Source organism: Lolium rigidum, chromosome 5, assembly GCF_022539505.1.
Source record: "Lolium rigidum isolate FL_2022 chromosome 5, APGP_CSIRO_Lrig_0.1, whole genome shotgun sequence".
In the NCBI taxonomy this organism is placed as follows: domain Eukaryota; kingdom Viridiplantae; phylum Streptophyta; class Magnoliopsida; order Poales; family Poaceae; genus Lolium; species Lolium rigidum.
The window spans coordinates 31,408,226-31,416,316 of NC_061512.1; the positions used below are offsets into that span (position 1 = coordinate 31,408,226).

Consider the following 8,091-nt stretch of genomic DNA (forward strand, 5'->3'; position numbering starts at 1 on the left):
CGGATTTCCCGCATCGTCGAAAGCCTCTGACGTCGCCGGTTCTGGCCGGCATGGTTCTCCAATTGCGTAGATCTGATGATATTTTGGATTCTGAACTTTGTCGGGTTTGGTGACACCATCATAGAGATTGGTGAAGGCCTTTCCAACAGTGATGGATCTGTCGATGAAGTTGTAGCTACCGATGTCGCTCGAGTCATCGCTTATATAGGAGTCCGCAGATGATTCGAAAGACATGTCGCTGAAGATCTTGACGAGTTTTTCACTTGCCCTGGTGCTGATGAAGCGTGGCGATGAAATCTCCTCGTCGCCTGACTTGATTGATGATGCTGAACTCGAAAAATCGGGATCGACCGCTGATAATCCCGACGAGATCGGAATTTCGAGACGATACGCTCCTTCTTTCTCGACGCGGAAGTGGAACTTTCCGAACGTCATCTCCATGGGCTCCTCCAGATACGCATATGCATCCAAACGGGAGGGCGGGTGAGGTACAAAATCAACTAGACCAGTTTCGATCTGTTTACCTCTCGTCCATCGTGTTGCTTGCAGTTGACGAAGTCGACGATCTTGAACGTGCCATCGAGATCAGATCCTTGACACCTCTAATTCCCACAGACGGCGCCAATTGACAAGGGATTAACTTATCAATGCCTACAGATTGTAGACTAGGGTTTTAGTCGGAAGTAGAGGGCAAGTAGATCTCGAAGGTTTCAGCCGAAAAGTGCTCGACGATGTAAAAACTAGGGTTGCGTGAAACAATGAATCGATGCTATCTTTGTCCCTCGACTCCCCCTTATATAGGAGGTGGAGTCGAGGGATTCATAATACACAAGTTACAGAGTCCGGGAGGGTTTCTAACCCGTCCCGCAAGATTACAAGTAATATTTCCTAATACAACTCTAGCTTTCCTTAATAGCAACTTGGGCTTCCGGATCTTCTTATTCTTCGAGTCATGGGCTTTCGGTAAACCCCGGGTACTATCTTCGGCAGGCCCATTGGGGATGCCTACGTCAGTATCTAAATGTAAGTTTGAACCCTTGTTTTTGCAAATGATGACAGGTCCCACTTTCCCCTAATTTTTGCTTTATTTCTGCAAAGCAGAGCTTGGAGCTAGGGGAGCAGCCTCCCTTTCCAAGGCTGGCGTCATTGATGCTGTCGAGGGAAAGTTTCACTAGGACATACTACGCATCGACACCGGTAAGTTCTTCGCCAAACCATTGGTTACAGCTTTCTTTTGTCTCGCAAGTTTCTAACATCTAGGGAACATGTAGCTAGGTAACGAGACGTTCCTTGCCTCGGAGGGTGGGCGTGAGAGCACACCGGTTCATCATGGTGCTCATTCTCCTGGTGCTTCTCCTGGTGGGTCTTCTGCAACTTCTACTGGAGCGCAACATTGCCAGCCATCTCGAGCTCGGTTCCAGCCCGCTTTACTCTTCACCGCATTAGGGTTTTTGGCCTCGAGCTAGACATGCAGTCCGATGTGTATCTCTAGTTCATGCTATGACACTCATATGTTCATTTTGGATGATGTTATCACACTCTGATATCTATTTTCTACTTGCAGTTCATGTTATGTGTATTTGCTTGTGTGAAGTTTCACTGAACTTGTATGTGAATTTTGCTGCTACTAAACGAGCAAAACAGGAAAAAAAGAAAAAAAAATGGCTGCCTCTATGCCGATGGCCTTGCCGTCGGCATAGGCAGTGCCTTGGATCAAATGGTCGGCCTATGCCAACGGCCTGGCCATCGGCGTAGAGGCGACGTAGACAGTATGAAATACTGATATGCCGAGGGGGAAATCCGTCGGCGTAGCATGTTCTGTGCCGAGGGGTGGCCGTCGGCGTAGAGGAAGGCCAGGCTTGCCCCGAGTGTGTCGACACGTGCCACGTGTAGACGTATGCTGAGGAGGAGGCCGTCAGCGTAGACGTTGACGTCCGTCAGACGAACGGCGCTGCTAGCCATCCTATGCCGAGGGCCCGTATGCCGAGGGGTGGAGCCGGTCATCGGCCTCTCGTCCCTACGCAGACGGCCAGGTGGTATCTGCCGAGGCAGACCTTTGCCGAGGTGCTACGCTGATGGCAGCCCTCGGTGTAGCATACGCCGATGGCCTCTCCCCTATACGCTGAGGTCCCGTGGCCGTCGGCAGCTTCAGTGTGAATTCTATCTTAATACCTGAATTATGTGTGTAGATTATCTCGATCTATATTATTTCTTTTAATAAAAGAAGTGGTTATTAGTTGTTTGGGCAAATTGTTTCTAAACTATTTTACTTGCTTACCTTGAAATATTGCATGCCACATAAAATACCGTTGATGATTCTACAGGTGCCGATATGTGGTTAGTTATATCGACTAAAAGTGGTTCGTTATAGGAAAATTTTGGTCATTAAAAATACTTCTCCGATTCATATTACTTGATGTGCTAATATAGATGTATCTACGGAGTATTTAGGTGACCATGGAAATACTCGTAATGACAACATTAATGGTTGCTAAAAGTAAAATTATGGTCGTTGTTACCTCACAATTAGGGACAACACTATGTGTGTTCGTTAGAAATTAACGGCCAAAAGTATTTTTGTGGTTGTTAAACTTTTAGCGACGGAGCCTATAACGATAACTAACGACCACCAGAATGTGGTCATTAATGACTTCTAAAGGCCAAAATCTGATCACGTATTTTGTCTTAAAAACCTTTTCTCTAGTATAGTATGTGGGAAACTGCCGTATTCTGTGTTCGCGCCATGGCAACGACCGTGGCCCGTTGATGCAACAGGATTAAGGCGGCAGTTATCTTGAGGACTAGATCGAAGCAGCAGGCAGCAGCGACCTATAACAAATTTAGCAGCGACCTCTGTATTGATTTTAACAACAAATATGCCAAATCTGTGTGGTTCGTCGGCACACCTAATGATTTTCTCAAGCAAAGGTGGCCATAGGTACCTTGACAACAAGATGAATCATGCATTGCTTATTTTGTTTGCGTGGAATAAATTAGGATCAACCAACAAATTGTGGAAGCACTGAGAAACTACCAATTACTAGTTGAATGACCGTGCGGTTGCTACGACTATATTTTTTCTTGCAACATGTTAATACAAAAAATTAGCATGCATGAAGAAGGTACAATATATTTTTAAAATCCAAAACAATGTACCGGTTTGAAGTAAGTTTTGATAACCGATATAATTGGCGTCGTTTGAATATGAAATAAAACGTCAACTAATTATTTTGTATTAACAAATATCTACTCATCAATGCTTCTTAGATAGTGTAGTACAATGTAAAGGATATTTTATTCTACTTCATTTTCATGGTACTTGAGCAAGCGTACCAAAAAATTCCTCTGTTCGTGACCATCCTGCAAAATAATGCTTTTTATTAGCACATATAATTCACATGAAACTAAATGCGTTGTAGGATACCGAGCCTGCATATTAGATGAACCACTATTTTACCATCCCATTAGAGCATAATGTAAAATATAACATGGCGGATGCATTCCCATAGATGAATGCTTCATCGTTATCTTTAAAGGAACAACGTAAAATACTTGTATCTATTTTTAGAGATATTCACTTACCTGGAAAAATATTTCTAAGATGTTATGGTGAAGAGTTTGGAGGAAAATGTGAGAAGTTTCTCAGCTCTCCTCTCTGATCTCATTCTAATTCACGCATACTTTGGTGGACTGCAAATCAAATTCACAATACTTTGCCGTCAAGTAAATACTAAATGCAACTGCATAAGCAAAGCATGCTACACATGTAAAACCCTCCCGATTGGAGCATCTGGCTCCTCCCGGCCTACTGGCTACGGTACCAAGATGCTTCTAACAGTCAGAGAGAAGTCACGGTCACATATCAGGAAAATAATTTGCTAATTCGCATGTGGCATTCCAGAATCAATTCAAGTTCTGCGCCAGCCTATTGGATGCGTAAAGATCCTGATGGGTCCCTTTGACAATTGGCTTGATTAAGCATGGTAAGAGCCGTGCAGCTAGTTTTGGATAAATGGAAGCACGACCTACTCAACAATTTGTTGAACAACTTGCTTTGTTACATGCCCACATACACATCGTGGCCGGTGAACAGTCAATGAGCGTTTTCCAGGATATGTAACAGGTTCATGGGTTTAAAGCGGGAAGGGCGTTTCTGGTCTCGAGCTCATCTGAGCTTGTTTTCTGGACCACTCGTTTGTGACAAGACGTGGCCCACGTAGCAATGCGGTTCCGTCTGGTACATATTTTGTTGACTAGCTGTACCGTGACTCCATTTTCCATTCGTCCACCTACCCGCGCACATCCACCCGCACAGCCGCCATCTCTCGCCATGCCCGAGCGCCGTCCCTGCCCCACGCACGCACGTCTCGCGCCTCCCTGCCGTGGTTCCTCCACCTGTCCGCGCCGGCTGACCCTCCATCCGCCCGACGCCTCTCGCCATGCCCGAGTGCGCCCCGCCCCGCGATCGCACGTCTCGCGCCGCCCCTGCGACCGGCCCTCCGTGGCTCCTCCACCTCTCCGTGCCGGCCGCCCCTCCACTCTCCCGGCGCCTCGACCTGCTCAGCCTGCTGCTGCTCGACCTTGGAGATCATGGTCACGGTCAAGCCACCACGACGGCGTTGGTGGCCAAGGGCGCCTGCTAGTGCAGCATCTCCGGCCTTCCCGACCCAGAGCGAGGGGCACTGCGGCTGGAGCGAACGGGAAGTGGCCGGCGGCGCCGGAGTGACCGCCGCCGCAGAGGGGAGCGCGGGGCTCGCGGGGCTCACGGGACGGGAAACACACGGCGTCACATCTGGGCTCTGGCCCACCGTATAGCATACTTAAAAATGGCTTGACAGGAGCTGGGTCCCAAGACCAAATGAATGGTCCAGAAAAGGAGCTCGTCTGAGCTCGTGATCAGTTCTGGTTTTCGGTTTAAAGGGTAGTTTTTGGGACAGGGCCTTGTATAGTCATCCATGGATCAGGCCAGATGGGCATCATAGTAAGCGCGCTTCTATCTTGTTGGGCAATATTCCCTCTCTCAAATGTAGCACAGAATGTTGCATGCTGTGAATTCTGTTGTTGACAGTGCAAAGTTCTCTCGAGTCTCGATCGATCATCGGTGTCTCGTTCAGTTCGTTCTCGTGAAATATTTACAGGAGATTTTGTGTATATCTCACCTAACTACTGCAGTAAGTACATCGAAATACACGAAATGAAATGAACCGAAACGAAAGGTTGTGCATTGTTGTTACCTGGAGGGACGACCATCCCTTGAGGATGTCGCCGCGCTCGCTGTCGAACACCCCGATCCACGCCCAGAGCATGCACCGCCGCCCCACGGGATCATAGAATGTAGAACTTGTCGTAGTTGTAGCGGAGCCTAATCCCCACGTCGATTGCCGCATCGTTTAGCATCCACCTATTGGCCCAGGAGTCATAGGTGCCGATGGCGTATTAGCCTTTCCGGTCGTCGTCGAGGGAGGTCTTGAGCAGGTGCGTCACTCCGGCCCCGGCGCTGGCTCGCCCAGGAGCTGCACATGTACGTCATCCTCCATGAAGCTAATGTAGAGCATCACAATCATGTCATCGGGAAGCTGAGTCGCGGAGCTGGTCCACACGCCGTTGATCTCGTACCGCCATGGCCATGAGCTGTGCACATGGATTTCAGCAGACTGAACACGATAGAGAAAATGGCTATTGGCGACGTATTACCTACCGTCCAGTGCTGCTCCGGGTGGAAATGGAACGCCGTGTGCTACTGCTTCCACGACATCATCGCGTGTTGGTCCAGTCGTAGGCGTGGCCACCGCAGAGGAGCGCCCGATCGGTGGACTTCTTGGGCACGTCCAACACCACGCCGCGGGTGTCTGCCACCTCCACGACATGGCCAGCCGGGGCGACCTCATCTTCGGGACGCGCGACAGGCACCTGGCCATCGTCACGTTGTGGTCTGTGAACCACGAGCTCGAGAGAGAAAGAGCATGGTCCAGAAGATGTCCGAGAGAAGGGTCGACGACTGCTTCTGTTGTGGTTGACCCTTAAGATTGGTCTAGGGAAGCAGCGGTGCATTTGCGCACTGGGTAGGGATGTGGTGGAAGGGATGCTATTTTTGTTAAGTAGTAGATTTGATTGATAGCACGATTAAAGCTAACGATGGAAGGGAGAGGTCAGCGGTAGGATTAATGGAAAGATATTGATTACATCTCATTAATTGCACGTCAAATCCCTAATTTCTGTTTGTCCCGTGATTTATTTAGAACTTACCTTTTATTCGTGGTGGGACCTGTGTGACATCGGATATAGATTGATGGTCTGGATGTTTTCAATCTCCTTCACCAAACGTGTTGTACTACCTAAGGCCAACTCCAATATAATAATATAGATGCGAATAGATCCTCATGACATATTCCGGCGTGTCTCGTAGCAAATTATCCCTAAAATGAAATAAAAATAGGTTTGTTCCAACAAACTCCGGTGGACTCATCAATATGTGTATTCACTTGTTTTGATTTATTTAATCTGAACACCGGCTTGCTGTATACTTTGAGTGCTTCTTACAAAAAAGCCCACAATTTCTGTTCCAACAAACTCATTGGCCTCTCACTGATATGTGTATTTTCTTGTTTTCTCAATGATTTCCGCACGTAAAGGTGGACATACTCACCTACCTTGCCGGCAAGATGAATCATGCATTGCTTATTATATTTGCATGGATTAATTTAGGATCCACCAACAAATTATGGGGGCACCCAGAAAGCTGACAATTATGCGAACAGATCCTCATGACACTCGTGGAATTTGAAAGAAAATTAATTGTGACCTGTGAGCTAGCATCCCTAATATATATACAAGCCCACATCCTACTCATGCAGATCCGATGATTCACAGCTGGGGTTTTATGTCCATTCATTCGCTGGACGTTTTTGCATTTCCCTTTGCCATATATATGGAGTTATGGACAAAGGACGTATCTAATTTCGTCGATATACTGACATTTAACAAACTAGTTTCGGCTCAAACGGCGACGTGCACGCACAAGCCGCACCAACACAGATCACGAACAGTTTATGTCCGTTTCCTTACACCTCTTTAGCCTTCTCTAGCTATATAAACTGCTTGTCCAGAGATCCATATATATATATACGTACGTTAGTGACTAATTAAATTGGATATAGAAGGAGGAATTAACAATGTCGACGAAGACCATGCCCTGGGTGCTCCTGCTATGCATGCTGGTGGGAACAACCATGGCGGATGCAGGGAGCGATAACAGTGGTCCTTGGATGTGGTGCAAGCCGGGGCTAGGCTTCCCGGTGTATGCGCTCCCTCGCTGCCGGGCAGTGGTAAAGCTTCAGTGTGTGGGCAGCCAGGTGCCCGCCGCTGTCCTAAGGGACTGCTGCCAGCAGCTCGCCGACATCACCAATGACTGGTGCAGGTGCGGGGCTCTCAGCAGTATGTTGCGCACCATGTATGTGGAGCTCGGCGCGTCGGGGAGAACGGAGGTGTTCCCAGGATGTCGGAAGGAGGTGATGAAGCTCACGGCGGCGAGCGTGCCTGGGGTCTGCAAGGTGCCTATATTCCCAATCCCACCGCAGGCAGGACAGATGTGTGCTACTGGGCAACGTATCCAGACGCCTAGTCTCTGCAGCTTCTTAATTTGTGTTTTGTGCACAAGATTAAGAAAATGGTGTATGTCAGATGCCTCATGAATAAATGTGAACTTTCTTATGTGAGATGTGCAACTTACTGATGCAAAAGGTATTAGGTCACGTTTTTCACCTCTGTCTCTCGTTGGTGCTAGCTTTTCGCACAGTTCCAACCCATCATTGGAGGTAGCTAGGGTGCTCGCATGGTAACACCTCACCGGCGGCTACTACACTACCGCACGCTGAGCATGCACAAATGGAAACAACTTCGGTTGAGCACTCGGCCTTTAAAAGCTGATAGAACCCTAAATATTCATGTAGGATGAAATGCAGCATTGATATGCAAATGTATTGCCAAGATCTATGTGATACCTCGTACATGAAAGGAAGGTCGGCAGCTGGAAGAAGAACACGACAATGAAGCGAGCATGAAGAACCCAGAGGAGAGATGGAGACCTATAAA

The 8,091-nt window shown here is 47.9% G+C and overlaps 1 pseudogene; it reads left to right on the forward strand.

Annotated features, from left to right (window-relative positions):
• Positions 1-7,172: 7,172 nt before the first annotated feature.
• On the forward strand, positions 7,173-7,621 carry LOC124654088 (annotated as a pseudogene).
• Positions 7,622-8,091: the final 470 nt, after the last annotated feature.